Below are 14,062 nucleotides of genomic sequence, written 5' to 3' on the forward strand. Positions count from 1 at the left end.
AACGCTTATTATTTTAATCCAATTTTGCTTATTTTAATCCATTTTGGTATTAAAATAAGCAAAATTAGATTAAAATAATAAGCGTTGCAGCTGATTCAGGGTATCTACTAGTCCTGAAAATCCTGGAAATGTCCTGGAATTTGAAAAAATGTCCTGGAATGTCCTTGAAAGTCCTGGAATTTTAATTTTTGTCCTTGAATTTTTTATATTTTGCTTTTAAATTTTCAAAAATTTCTAATTTTGTCAATCAAGTTAAAAAAAATTCATTAAATAAGTAAAATGAAAATTTACTTAAGTAATTAATTAATTTCTTAATAATTTCGGAAAACAATAGTTAAACTAAAAATTTTTTTATTCCTTAAAGTCATCCAATTTAATGTCCTGGAAAAATAAGAAATTTGTCCTGAAAAGTCCTGGAATTTTAATTCAGATTTTTAGTAGACACCCTGTTATTTTAATGCCTTCTAATTTTCTGTAATTTAATTGACTAAATAATTATTTAATACAAATAAATATTTATTTGATAATATTCAAGTAAGCGATTATTTGAATCAAATAAATTTTTTTTAGTTTATATTATAAAATAAATATTTAGTTGTATTAAATAATTATTGAGTCAATTAAATGGTATTTATTTGAGATACATAAATTATTGGTTATAAAGTTTATAATTTAGTTTATTATTATTATTATTGTTATTTTTTATTTATTTTTACTATTTATTACTTTAATTTAGTTTATTTAATTAAAACAAAAATTTCTTTAATTCAAGTAAATATTTATTTAATAATAGTCAAATGACCATAATTATTATTTAAATAAAATAAATTTTTTTTAGTGTTACATAATTTTTTGTTAATTAACTTAAATAATAATCGTTAGTAATAATTAGTGTATTACATTTTTTGTATCAGAATAATTTTTTTATACGAAGTTTTTTTTTAAAAAATGAGGTTCTTTGGATTAGGATAATTGTACTTTGTGGTAGGAAAAGAAGAATTTTCGGAAATAAATAGGAAAATTACGGTAATTAAATATATCCGTTTAACAACTACATAATATACGATTAATTAACGTTCCGAGAGGGTTTAGGTCAGGTTCGCATAATACAAGTAACTGACAATGAGAAGTTGTGTAATCAAGATTGCTAACATTGTATTTTCAATTTAATTTGTTTTTCCCTTCTTTCTTTGTGTATATAATTGCTCTTTAGGAAAACAGAAAAGGTCTTCATTATTTTTAAACACTTTGTAATAAGTTTTTAAATTTTTATTATCTTTTTTTTTCTATTACTTTACTTTTTTTTATTACATTACTTTTTTTTATTATTATTGAACTTTTTTTTTACTGTTTCATTTTTTTATTAACTCTCATTATAACTTGAAAATTACAATACTTGAATTTTATATTTTCTAGTAGATGTTTTTTATTTTCTGTAAAAAAAAAAATCAGAATTTCTCTATATGCAAAAATGTCAGTTGGTTAGTTGATGAGACGTTAATAACTTCCGTCTTTCGGAAACGACTAATTATTATTTTTCGATAAGAAGTTGCTTGACGGCATTAGCGAACCGTGACCAGAGAAACGAACTGTGTTTCTTCCTTATCCGGTTGGTCTTCGTTAGAACCTGACAAGTTTCTGATAAACTCACACATATATATATACACAAATATTTTTTCTTTAAAAAAAAGCAAAATCTCTAATTGAAAAAGTTGCATAAGAAGAAGATTCTCTTTTAAAATTGAAAGTATATATATATATATATACACACATCACGTAAATATATAAATAAACTTCTTGTCAAAGATTTTCTCTCTTAAGTGTCATCATTTATTAAAAGAAAGAAAAAAAAATTCGAGTCATTTATTATATCTAAAAAGAAAAAAATTGGAAAAAAAACTTTTCCTGTATTATTTTTTTCTAATATAAAAAAATGGACTTTTACTTATTTAAAATTCTATAATTATGTTTAAATTACAATTTATATATACTGAAAATGTTTTAATTTAATTGATACATAATTGTCATGTAACTGACGGAATAAGATCAAAAAGTTTTTAAAGTTTCACAACATGCCCATTTTGAGATAAAGTTTTCTCTCCTTAAATAGCGACCGAATTTTATATATATATATGTTCTTACTTAGTTACTTATACTTATATACTTCGTTACGCGAAGTAGTTTGCTTGTCGCAAGTTTAATCTCAGAATCTACTCTCAAACTATCGAATAATTAAATTCCCTCTATTCATTTGTAACTTTAAAGGAAAGCCAATTGGGATTAACAATCAAGTCGTCACTAATTTCACACCTTGAATCTTGTATTTCTCTTTAAAGAATAATTTCCACTGGTAAAATATGTACATTTGGAATGAATTTTTCAGTAATTTAATTTAAATAAAAACAAATAATAATTAAAATTAATAATAATAAAATTAATATTTTTCAAAAAATACTATTATAATTAAAAATGACCAATATTTTTTGTAGTAAATAAATATTTTCAATGAGAGAAAATTATTATAGTAAATATTTTATTTAAAACAATAATCTTCGTCTCAAAGTACAGAGCAATGTCCTTGTGTGATGAAATATCTCTGATAACTCAAAAGTTAACTCCCCCAAAATTCTTTTCGCAAAAATAATCCGTTCATTCAGTTTTTTTTTGGCCCTAAATAGAGAAAAAAAGAATTTTAGTAAAGATTCGAAATTCTTGATACAAATTGTTTATTAGAAGATTTGAGAAAAAATTTTTTTATCCGATGCAACAACGAGAAAATTGATATATATTTCTCTCAGAACAAAATTTGATTAAATAATTTAATTATATTTATTTAAATGAAAAATCTTATTTATGACAAATAAAATTTTTATTTATGCCAAATAAATAAACTGAGACAAATATAGATTTTTTTAACTCAAATATATTATATTTGGTTTAAAAAAAAATATTTCTCTGGGTGTAAGAAATGTCTCGTCACTTAAAAAATATAGTTCATTAACTTATAGTTATTAATAACAGATAAAAAATATATTATTCTCTTTTGTAGAACACAACCATCAGGAAAAAAATTATATTTGTCTCAGAGCCAAATAAATTTTTACTTGTTTCAAATAAATATTTATTTGTTGCAAATAAATTTTATAAATAAATAATTATTTATTTAAAACAAGTAAAAATTTATTTGGCTCTGAGAAAAATATAATTTTTCTCCTGGTTGTGTTCTACAAAAGAAAATAAATTTTTTTTTTTTTTGACAATAATTTTCGAATACTCTTGAACGAAGAACAAAATGAAAGGAAAATAAAATTGAATACAGTGCATCGCGCACGAGTTATACAAAATAGCGATTTCCTTGAGACATGAGCTATCTCCCGTTGAGGAAATTCGCCCTGAAACTTTTTCAATATCCGCCGGGGAAAATGGCACATTCTTATGCGAGTAATCCGAGTCTTCCCCGCGTCATCCACAGAGTGTAACATGAGAAAAATGCATTTTCAGGAAGTTCGATCTCAGTAGACGAAGAGATGCGTTTCCGTTTAACAAAATGCGGTGAAGTTACAATTGTTCGTGAGAAATGGTCTCTCTTTTTTTTTTTTCTTTTTTTCTCTCTTTCCAAGTTTTTCCTTGACGCAAAAGCACCATTCGCAGGGTGTCTATATATATATATATATATATATATATATATATATAAATGTATATCATACATAATTCATGGCACACAAGAGCACGTGGGTAATAGCAAAATAAACATAAATCGAGAGAAGATAAAAGGTAAATGGAATGAAATCTGACGAATGGATACGCGGCCGACTTTGAAAAAGATTATTTCCTGGTTGTTTGAATAATTCTCTCTAATATGTAGGAAAAATCCGCATCAAGTCTTTCCGCTTTCTTCCTAATTCCCGTAAATATTTTTCTCTCTCTATATATAAAATCATTATTGTCTCTCACAAAACAAGAAGAAAATTATATATTTTTTTTACGTTTTTTCAAGAGTTAAACAAAATAGGAAGTGATAAATAATTTTTGAACTAAAAGATTTTATATAATAAACACGATTTAGTTGGTACATTTTACCAAATTAATTTTAGGTGATGGCAGAATTTACTAAACTTAATTTGGAGTATAGTAAAATTTACTGAACTCAATTTAAAGTATTGTAAAATTTACTGAACTCAATTTGGAGTATAGTAAAATTTACTGAACTAAATTTGGAGTATAGTAAAATTTACTCTAGTATTGTATATTTTACTAAACAATTAAAATAAATTTATTTAATTAATATAATAGGTTATTTTACTATTATCAAAAAAATATTTGCTTGAACCAAATAATTTTTATTTGAATTAAATAAACTGAATTCTCGATTGAATTTGAAGCAATAATTTCTGTATTTGAGTTAATTAAATATTATTTGCTTCAAATATAGAAGTTATTTGTCCAAATATAATTCATTTAATTCAAATCAAAAATTATGTGGTTCAAACAAATATTTATTTGGTTCTACTAAATATTTATTTAAAAATAGTCAAATAACCGATTATTTGAATGAAATAAATTTTTTTTCACTGTAGTTTTATTATTTTTAATTATAAAAAATATATCTAGTGTAAATTAATATTAAAAAAATATAAACAGTTGCATTTTATGACTGTTTTTTTAAAAAAAAAATTTTTTCATTATGAGAGGTGTTGATTTTACAAAAAAAATATTTTCTCGAGTTTCATATAGCGTTAATATAGAGACGCTTTAATTAATAATAATTATTGTTGAACACATTAACAAGAAACAAGATTTCACTGATTTTTTTTTGAAGATACATAAAATTTTCCAAACGACCGAATTCCAAATAGGTGTTATTTGTGTGTTTATTATATTTCGTGGCAAATTTCTTATTTGCAATCAATTAGAAATTATAAGCGAAAATGAGGTTTATTAATGTCAGTATAAATTATATTTCTGTTATTCCCATGGGAATCACTTTTCTTTATAACTTTCATCTAAAAAAGATTTTTTTAATTATAATTTATTTTCAATTTTCTCTTTGAAATTGGTTCACAAAATTTATATTATAGCAATGTGATAAAAAATAATATAATTTTCAATAATATATAATATATATAAAATATATAAAATGTATAAAATATATAAAATATATAAAATATATAGTATATAAAATGTTTAAATTGTTATTTTATAGTAAAGATAAAATTATATAAAGTGTAAATTTTATCGATAAGTATATACTTGATGTCACGATCAATAAAATTAGTTTAAGAATCTTCGCAATCATGCGCCAAGGTTTCTGATTATTGGTAAATAGAGAATTTCTCGAGAAAATAGTATTAAATATTAACAATAAAAAAGAAACTTGTTATCGATGATGGTTTTTTTTTTTTTTTTTTTTATCTATATACCCATCAGCGGAAGTGATTTAAGACACTGATATATAAACATTAATGGCTCAATCAAATGTTGGTAATGAAATTTTTATGTTTTACTTTTATCGAATAAAAGAAATTCTGCGATTGACTTGCTTTTTATTGATATTATAAAAATGCATTAGCACAAACTTAAGATAATAAAACTTCAAAAAAAAAAAATAAATAAATAAATAAAAATAAATAAATATACAAACTATAACAAAATAATAAATTAAATAAAATTTCATAATTCAATAAATTAATGAGAAATTTTCAATAATTGTCTTTACTAATGAAAATATTGTTTCTATTTGTTTCAGGTGAGTACCGTTCTATTTAACGTTACACTGCAATTAGACCTTCTTTACCGTAAGTAGACCTCATTAAAAATTATTATGCAAAATTATAGTTAAAAATTTGTACCTATTTTTTTTTCTTTTCTTTTTTTTGTGAAATTATATAACTCGAAAATTTGATAACATTTTCAAATTGGAAACGAAAATGAGAAGCAATTTAAAGATTTGAAATAATAATAAGTGATAAATGAACGGTTATAATAGAAAATTGAAGCTTGAAATATATATATATATATATATATATTGCGCAGCAATATGGCGCTCCATCTAAATGCTTGTGGAAACGGTTTAAGTGCTGCATATAATAGCGAAATGACGACGCTTGTATATCATTATTTATTCGATATGATCCTCTTTTCTTCTTCCTGTGCGCCCTCTTTCTCGTAATTTATCTTCGTCTCAAAGTACAGAGCAATGTCCCATCAGGATGTATATCCTTGTGTGATGAAATATCTCTGATAACTCAAAAGTTAACTCCCCCAAAATTCTTTTCGCAAAAATAATCCGTTCATTCAGTTCTTTTTTTTGATCCTAAATAGAGAAAAAAAGAATTTTAGTAAAGTTTCGAAATTCATGATACAAATTGTTTATTAGAAGATTTGAGAAAAAATTTTTTTATCAGATGCAACAACGAGAAAATTGATATATATATTTCTCTCAGAACCAAATTTGATTAAATAATTTAATTAATATTTATTTAAATGAAAAATTTTATTTATGGCAAATAAAATTTTTATTTACGCTAACTAAAATTTTTATTTATACCAAATAAATAAACTGAGACAAATATATAGATTTTTTTAACTCAAATATATTATATTTGGTTCAAAAAAAAAATATTTCTCTGGGTGTAAGAAATGTTTCGTCACTTAAAAAATATAGTTCATTAACTCATAGTTATTAATAACAGATACCTATTATTTCTTTTTAAAATTTTTATCTATTATTAATTAATTAATTATTTATTATTATAATAATCATTATAATAAATAATTATTATATTAATTAATAATTATTAATTAATTAATGTTATTTAAATTTTTATCTGTAAAAAAAAGTTACACTGAAAAAGAAAATTTATTTGATTCAAATAATCGGTTACTTGAAGAAAAATAAATATTTATTTTTATTGAATCATTATTGAGTCATTTAAATAGTGTTTGTTTCAAATACGTAAATTCTTGGTTCGAATATAATTTATTTAATTTAAATAAAAATTATTTGGTCTCAGTAAATATTTATTTGGTTCTACTAAATATTTATTTGGTGCCAATAAATATTTATTTGGTTCAAGTAAATATTTATTTGATAATATAGTCAAGTAACCGATTATTTGAACAAAATAAATTTTTTTCATTGTAGTTTAAAATAAGTCTAGTGAAATAAATACATACGTTGAAAAAAATTTTATTTGGTTATATAATCTACTTTATTATTATTAAATAAATATTTAAAGGAACCAAATAAATATTTATACTTGAAGCAAATAATTTTTATTTAAACTGTATTTAAACCAATAATTTCTGTCCTTGGAACAAATAATATTTTTAATTAACTCAAATAGTATAATTATTTAATACAAATAATTATTATCATTAATAATTAACAATTAATTATTACTTAATATAAATAAATATTTATTTCATAATACTCAAGTAACCAATTATTTGAATGACATAAAAATTATTTTTTTTCACTGCAGTAATTACAGCCCAAATGGTAAATTCTACTATTATTTTGATTTTATAATCGTTATATATTATTATTGCGGGTGTTTAAAAAAAATTTCTTTCTACCGTCTGGGAGTCAAAAAGTCAGATTATTGAAGGTTTGTTATGGGATGGAAGGGAAAAAAAAAGAAAATTCACAGGAATCCATAGCGATTCCTTTTTCCTTCGTACCGACCTAATTACGTCTTCAGATCATTGCCCTGCAGTCATTTCACAACGTAATCATTATGATTAGAGAGTGCGCCTTGAAAATCATCCAATGGTTGGACTTTCGTCTGCAACGATCGTGTCTCGTTAAATATATCCCCGTCCTCTTATATATATATATATATATATATATTGAAGATCGAATGAAAAAAAAAATTAAAAAGCAGAAAAAAAACACGTGGGATTTTTGTTTAATGCAATTACTCAACGCACGAATAAGCTGCAAGTCATCGTATACAGTTCATTTAACATCAGACAATAATGGAAAATTCGATCAGTATATTGTCCATGACAATGAAATTTCTTATTGAGTCATTTTTATTCCAATATTATAGGAAGTTTATTATATAATTTTAAATTACATATTTTCAATTATACAATTTTCATGTATTTATTTTATTATATTTTTTGTTATTTTTATTATGTAATTTCGATTTTTTAATTTTATTTATGAAATTATTAGAATATTATAATTATTTTTTTTGGGTGAAATTTCGTTTTATGAACTTTCGTTTCCTTTTTCTCCCGATGGGAGTGACACAATTTAAATGTCACGCACACGGCATTCAAAAGAGTGAATGAGAAAACGAAAAGCTTCGTTTGAATTAAAAAAAAATTAATGAGTTCCTCGGGAAAGAATCATTTATCAAAATTAAAATGTTTGATCATACAATACAAAAGAAAGATGACTTAATATTAGAATAGACAGCTTCATTATTATTGTCTAGACTAATAATCAAAATCGACTATAAATTGCAACTACCGTTATTATTTATTACTATATCAATTAAAATAATTCTATTTTTTTTACAATTAATTGAAATTAAAAGTATAGTAACTATTATTTTTTCCAATTTTGTCTGATTTGAACATTTATTTTTCTCATTTATAAGTGAATGTAGTCTGACCAGACGGCATTTTTCACTAATCAAGTGATATTTTGTCGGACACACAACTTTATCTCTATTTATACTTGAAAGGTGAATTTTGCCTGACCTGACATTTTTTTTTTTTCACTAAAAGACCGCGTTTTTTTCGAAATCATTAAAAGCTACTTTCGCTTTACCTGTGTGAAAAAAATTGTTTTTTTTTCTTATTTTCTGTTTTTTTTTTTTTGTGCAAATGTGAAAACGTGTTTACGAGCTTATATCAGTTGCTGTTGATTTAGTGTTTTGTGCGTATTCGCTGAACCGAAAATTCTCAGGCGCACCTCTTGGCTGCCGTGCAAAGATTCGATTTTGTTTATTTCTCGTCTTTAAACGGAGAAAGTAACTCTTATATATACATGCCATTGGCCGAGACATTGAACAATATTTTCGAGAGTGACGAGTCGTCAAATTGACTGTATTGTAAAATTCCTTGTCAAATATATTCAGTGCCAAATATTTTCCCCCCTTTTTGATCATAAATTATTTAAAAAAAAATTTTTTTTTAATAGAAAAAAAAATTATTTTTTTTGTATATTAATTTTCTTCTAATCTCTTGATTATTTATTTATTTTTTTTTTTTTTTTGAATAAATAAAATGTAAAAATCAATATTGAAATTTATGAAAAGATTTATCAGTTCCGGTTTTATAAATTTCCTGCTTGTGGGTTTTTTTGGCAAATAATTTTTTTTTTAACTTATGACAGTTTTTATGATTAATTATAGTAGTGCAGTTAGGGGATAATTATTGATAAATTTAGCAGCTTTCACTTTGATCCTTTGTGGTGACTTCTCTTTACTTTCGGAATATTTGAAGATATAAGAAAACGAAAGTTATATATTGAATAACTGAAGTTATTTAATAACTTCTTTCTCCATGTGTTTTTTCAGATTCCTGCATTTTTAATTATTGGACGGTAAGAAATATCTCGTCACTTGAATATTATTAATTAAATAGTTATTATATTAATGACAGCTATTTTTAATATTTTCAAATATTTATCCAACTCGAAACAAAAATTAAAAATCAAATCAATTATTATATAATAATAAAATGCTTGGTCTTTCCTACTGTCCTACCTTGAAGTTGCCCTTTTCTGATTTTACGTGTTTTTTTGAATAGTAATCTTATGACGTGTCAAATTTTGACAATTTTTTTTTCTCATTTTTGACAAAGTTGTATAATTGTAGTTAAAAATAATTGAATTTCCTTAGAGTTATAATTGAAATTATTAAATTTCAAAAAAAACAATTTTCTATGGAAAATTTTAGAAATAATTAAATTTTAGATGCTTTTAAATTCAAATTATTGAAAATTCAATTAATTTTGAATTCAAATTTTTTGGAATAATTAAATTTTATTTGATTTTAAATTTAGAAAATAATTAAATTTCAGTTCATTTTGAATTGAAAGTAATTGATTAAATTAAATTGATTTTAATTTAAATTGATTAAATTTTTTAAATAATTGAATTTCAATTAAAATTTTGGAAAATAATTTTATTTTAGTTAAATTTTAGTTGATTTTGAATTGAAATTTTTTAAAATAATAGAACTTTAGTTTATTTTGAATTGAAATTTTGGAAAATTTTGAAAATATTTGAATTTCAATAAAAATTTTGAAAAATAATTGTATTTTAGTTAATTTTTATTTGATTTTGAATTTAAATTTGGAAAATAATTGAATTTTAGTTGATTTTGAATTGAAATTTTTGAAAATAATAGAACTTTAGTTTATTTTGAATTGGAATTTTGGAAAATTATGAAAATATTTGAATTTCAATAAAAATTTTGAAAAATAATTGTATTTTAGTTAACTTTTAGTTGATTTTGAATTTAAATTTGGAAAATAATTGAATTTTAGTTGATTTTGAATTGAAATTTTTAAAAAAAATTGAATTTTAATTAATTTAGAATTTAAATTTTTGAATAGAATTGAATTTTAGTTGATTTTCAATTGGAATTTTAGAAAATAATTGAATTTCAATTGAGATTTTGGATAATAATTTAATTTAAGTTCATTTTTGATTGAAAATTTAAATAATTAATTTTGAATAGAAATTTTAGAAAATAATCGAATTTTATTTCATTTTAAATTGAAAATTTTTGATAATTATTGAATTTTTATTGATTTTGAATTCAAATTTCTTGTAATAATTGAATTTTAGTTTATTTTGAATTGAAATTTTTAAAAAATAATTCAATTTTATTGTGATATTTTTTTTAAATTATAAACAATTGTTAAATTTCATAAAAATTTTAATTGAAAAATAATTTTGATATAATTGAATTTGTGATGTATTTCATTAAAATTTTTTAAAATAATTAATTTAGTGAAGAATCATTTTAGTTCAAAATTTGTTAAATGATTGAATTGAAGAAGATCTACATTTTATACTAAAAAAAGGTATTTTATTTACATTTTTTTTTTCAAATATAAAATAAAAAATGTCGCATTTTATTAAAATAAGTCGATAAAAGTTGTATTTTTGAAGAAAAAAGGCGAAAAAAGTCGTATAATCCGAGGCCTGTAAACATATAATTTTCATTATTATTATTTAATATGTCATAATATTCTAATAAATTAAATTAATAAAATAAATTTATTTTCATTGTACACCTTTTTAGGTCTTTACAATTTCCTCAGTCTACTTTTGTACCAATAATAAATTAAATTATTATTGATAATATTAATCTTTAATTTCTTTATAACAAACAATTAAATATTCAATTTGGCGCGCTTGCGCGCGTTTAATTTTTCTAGTAATAAATAAAATAATAAATAATTATACATATAAATAATTATAAGTTATTATAAATATTATAATTTATATTACAATTTATTTTTATTTTATTTATTATTTATTTATTATTTATTTATTATTATTATTATTTATTATTTCTATATTATTTCTCTCCATGTACATCTCTTTGGATTTTTACATATTAATTGCCCTCTTAATTACAAAACTAAAAATTAAAAATAGTAAAATAGTAGAATAATAAAATAATTGATACCATTTTATTATTTATTATTTATTATATAATAAATTATTTACGAACGGAATTGATAAAATAACTTTTCCCGTTATAAAAAAAATGATACCACATGGCGAGGTTATTTATGATAATTAGCTTTTTATGAATCTCTTCTCATTTTTCGTTAGTCTTATTTTTAATTTTCTTTTTTTAATGGATTGTTCGCGTGATTTTGTTTTTGCAGCTAATTATTTTCTTTTAACCCGCGCGCCATATCGATAAATTATTTTTTAATCCAAACTTATTTAACAGGGCTGACTTGTGGAAAGTCGTGAGATGAAGTTTCGGCGCCAAAATTTATGAACATACTGAAAAAAAGAAAAAAAAAAAAAAAAATTATAAGATGAGAAACACGCGAAATTGCAAGTGCATGTGTGTTTCACCTTCTTTCGAAATTTATGGCACAAGTTGAGTTTCATTTTTTATTATAATAATGCGGGTCCTTTCGTAATTATGGAAATTAATATGTGCTGCTGGGTCGCTAACGCTGGAGGGCAAAAAAAGAAATGTACATGCGTGTATATAAATCGTGACGATTTTCCTTTGGGTGGTTTACAGGAAGTGGGTTGAACAGACGGTTCAAGAAAAATTAATGGTTATGTCAGTTGTGATAGTCTTAGGTCTTTATAAACTGAATATAGATTTCACAGGATTGATTAGCGTTACATTTTACAGCAAAAGGGTTTGTTATTTCTCTCTCAATGTGGTTGAAAGTATTCACATTTTAATGTCAGTGACTTCCGCTTTCTTATATATTTGCTCGAGGCTATTTTTTTTATTAGTTTTACTAGTTTGTAAATAATACATTCCGTATGGTATTTTCTATTTTTATTAAAGCATCTTTTTTTAAAATAATCGTTTCGTAATTGTTGACGATTATAATTTCCACATTGTCTTTTGAAATCACTTTTGTTCGCTAAAAGGCATTTTAAAATTGATAAAAATTCAATTCAATCGTTTACTTGTCTATTATCAAATAAATATTTATTATTATTAAATAATTATTATTTCCTATTTGGTTTCAAATGGAAAAATTATTGATTCAACTATTTAAAAATTTGTAGTAAATATTTATTATTTTTATTTCATTTACTTTATAATTTTTTTTTTTTCATTTTATTGTTTTTATTTTATTATTTCAGTCAAATTATTTTCAGTGTAAATAATTAATAATTCTCATTGTAAGGCTTTTTTCTATTCGATATGGAAATAAAAAAAATACTTTTTTTGGTGAAATTTCTCGTTCTCAATTCACCAAGAAATTGGAAAAAAAAAAATTTGATCCATTTTTCTTACTCCTCTCAACGAGCTAACATTGTATCATTATGTCTGTCAGTTCTCAATGATAATAACAAAGCAAAACGTTGAGCAATCATCTTTCTCGCGTGCAAGATTCATGTATCACCGCCACTTTATTCGCCACGGTAGTAGGTAAAAGTGCATCAATGCAATTTAAGTATTACATCGCGTGGCCAGTGTGTGATTTTTTCCTATTTTTTTTTTCTTCTTTTAAGGAAAATGGCAGCGAATTTTTTCGCAATATAGGGACAGCGAGTAACTTTTTTAAATTCTCGATTTTTTTTTTATCAGATTCCAAAAAAAAAAAATGTTGCAAATTTTTCTTTTTTTTTATATATATAAAACGATATAAACGAAAGAGAAGAATGAGAATTAAAGAATGAAAATAAATAAAATAGAAGATGCTGAAAACTGCGGACTTGATGGTTAAAGGACCGGTTGTTGGGTATATATATGTTGTTGATGTAGCCGCGCGATCTCGCGTGGTACCCCTGCTCCCCTTCCTTCTTTTTTTTTAATACCCCTCTCGCGGATAAAAAGATTCTGTTTGTACCGCATAAATGCACCTGTGTATGGCATTGTCCATGTGACCCTTTCCCATTCTAGGGGAGGCCTCACTGTGTGGGCCTCATCAGGCACTGTCGGTGAGAGCATCTTTTGTGTAGTGGGGACCAGGGGAGCGCACCTGACACACGAGCTCTCTGAAAATCCAAGAGCCACTCCTGAAGTCAGTTCTCATTGGTCTTGCCGACGGTCGCCACCAAGAGACCGGTTGTTGTGTTCTCCATTTCTTTTCTCTCTTTATATATATATATGGATATAAAGTGTCGCGAATACCGCGAATTCTAATCGCCATATTGGTTGCAAGGGGTTGGTTTTGTAATTTTCATTGTGTAAAATAAAAAAAAAAATTCCCTTTTTTAAAGTCGATTTTTTAAATTTAAATTAGGATTTAATTTACATTTAATTTAAATTACAATAATTTGAAAATTACGGTATATTTCTATTTTTTTAAATTGTGAAACGTGACTCTTGGGAGTAGTGCCAGAAGACCTGTTGCTCATTTTTATATCTATATA

General features: G+C 23.4%; 1 protein-coding gene across 3 annotated transcripts in view; it reads left to right on the forward strand.

Moving 5' to 3' along the window:
* The window catches only part of LOC127284696 (unconventional myosin-XVIIIa), a 98,641-nt gene that overhangs the window by 66,065 nt on the left and 18,514 nt on the right, over nucleotides 1-14,062 (forward strand). The window contains exon 1 of one of the 3 annotated variants that reach the window (XM_051310303.1): nucleotides 13,705-13,853. The exons of the other annotated variants lie outside the window; for them this stretch is intronic. The gene's annotated coding sequence lies outside the window, so the exon portion shown is untranslated. Of the gene's footprint in view, nucleotides 1-13,704; nucleotides 13,854-14,062 lie in introns of those variants that run through there. 3 annotated transcript variants of the gene reach the window in all.

The sequence above is a fragment of the Leptopilina boulardi genome, unplaced genomic scaffold (genome assembly GCF_019393585.1).
Source record: "Leptopilina boulardi isolate dan_hultmark-lab unplaced genomic scaffold, ZJU_Lbou_2.1 LbouV2_325, whole genome shotgun sequence".
NCBI lineage: Eukaryota > Metazoa > Arthropoda > Insecta > Hymenoptera > Figitidae > Leptopilina > Leptopilina boulardi.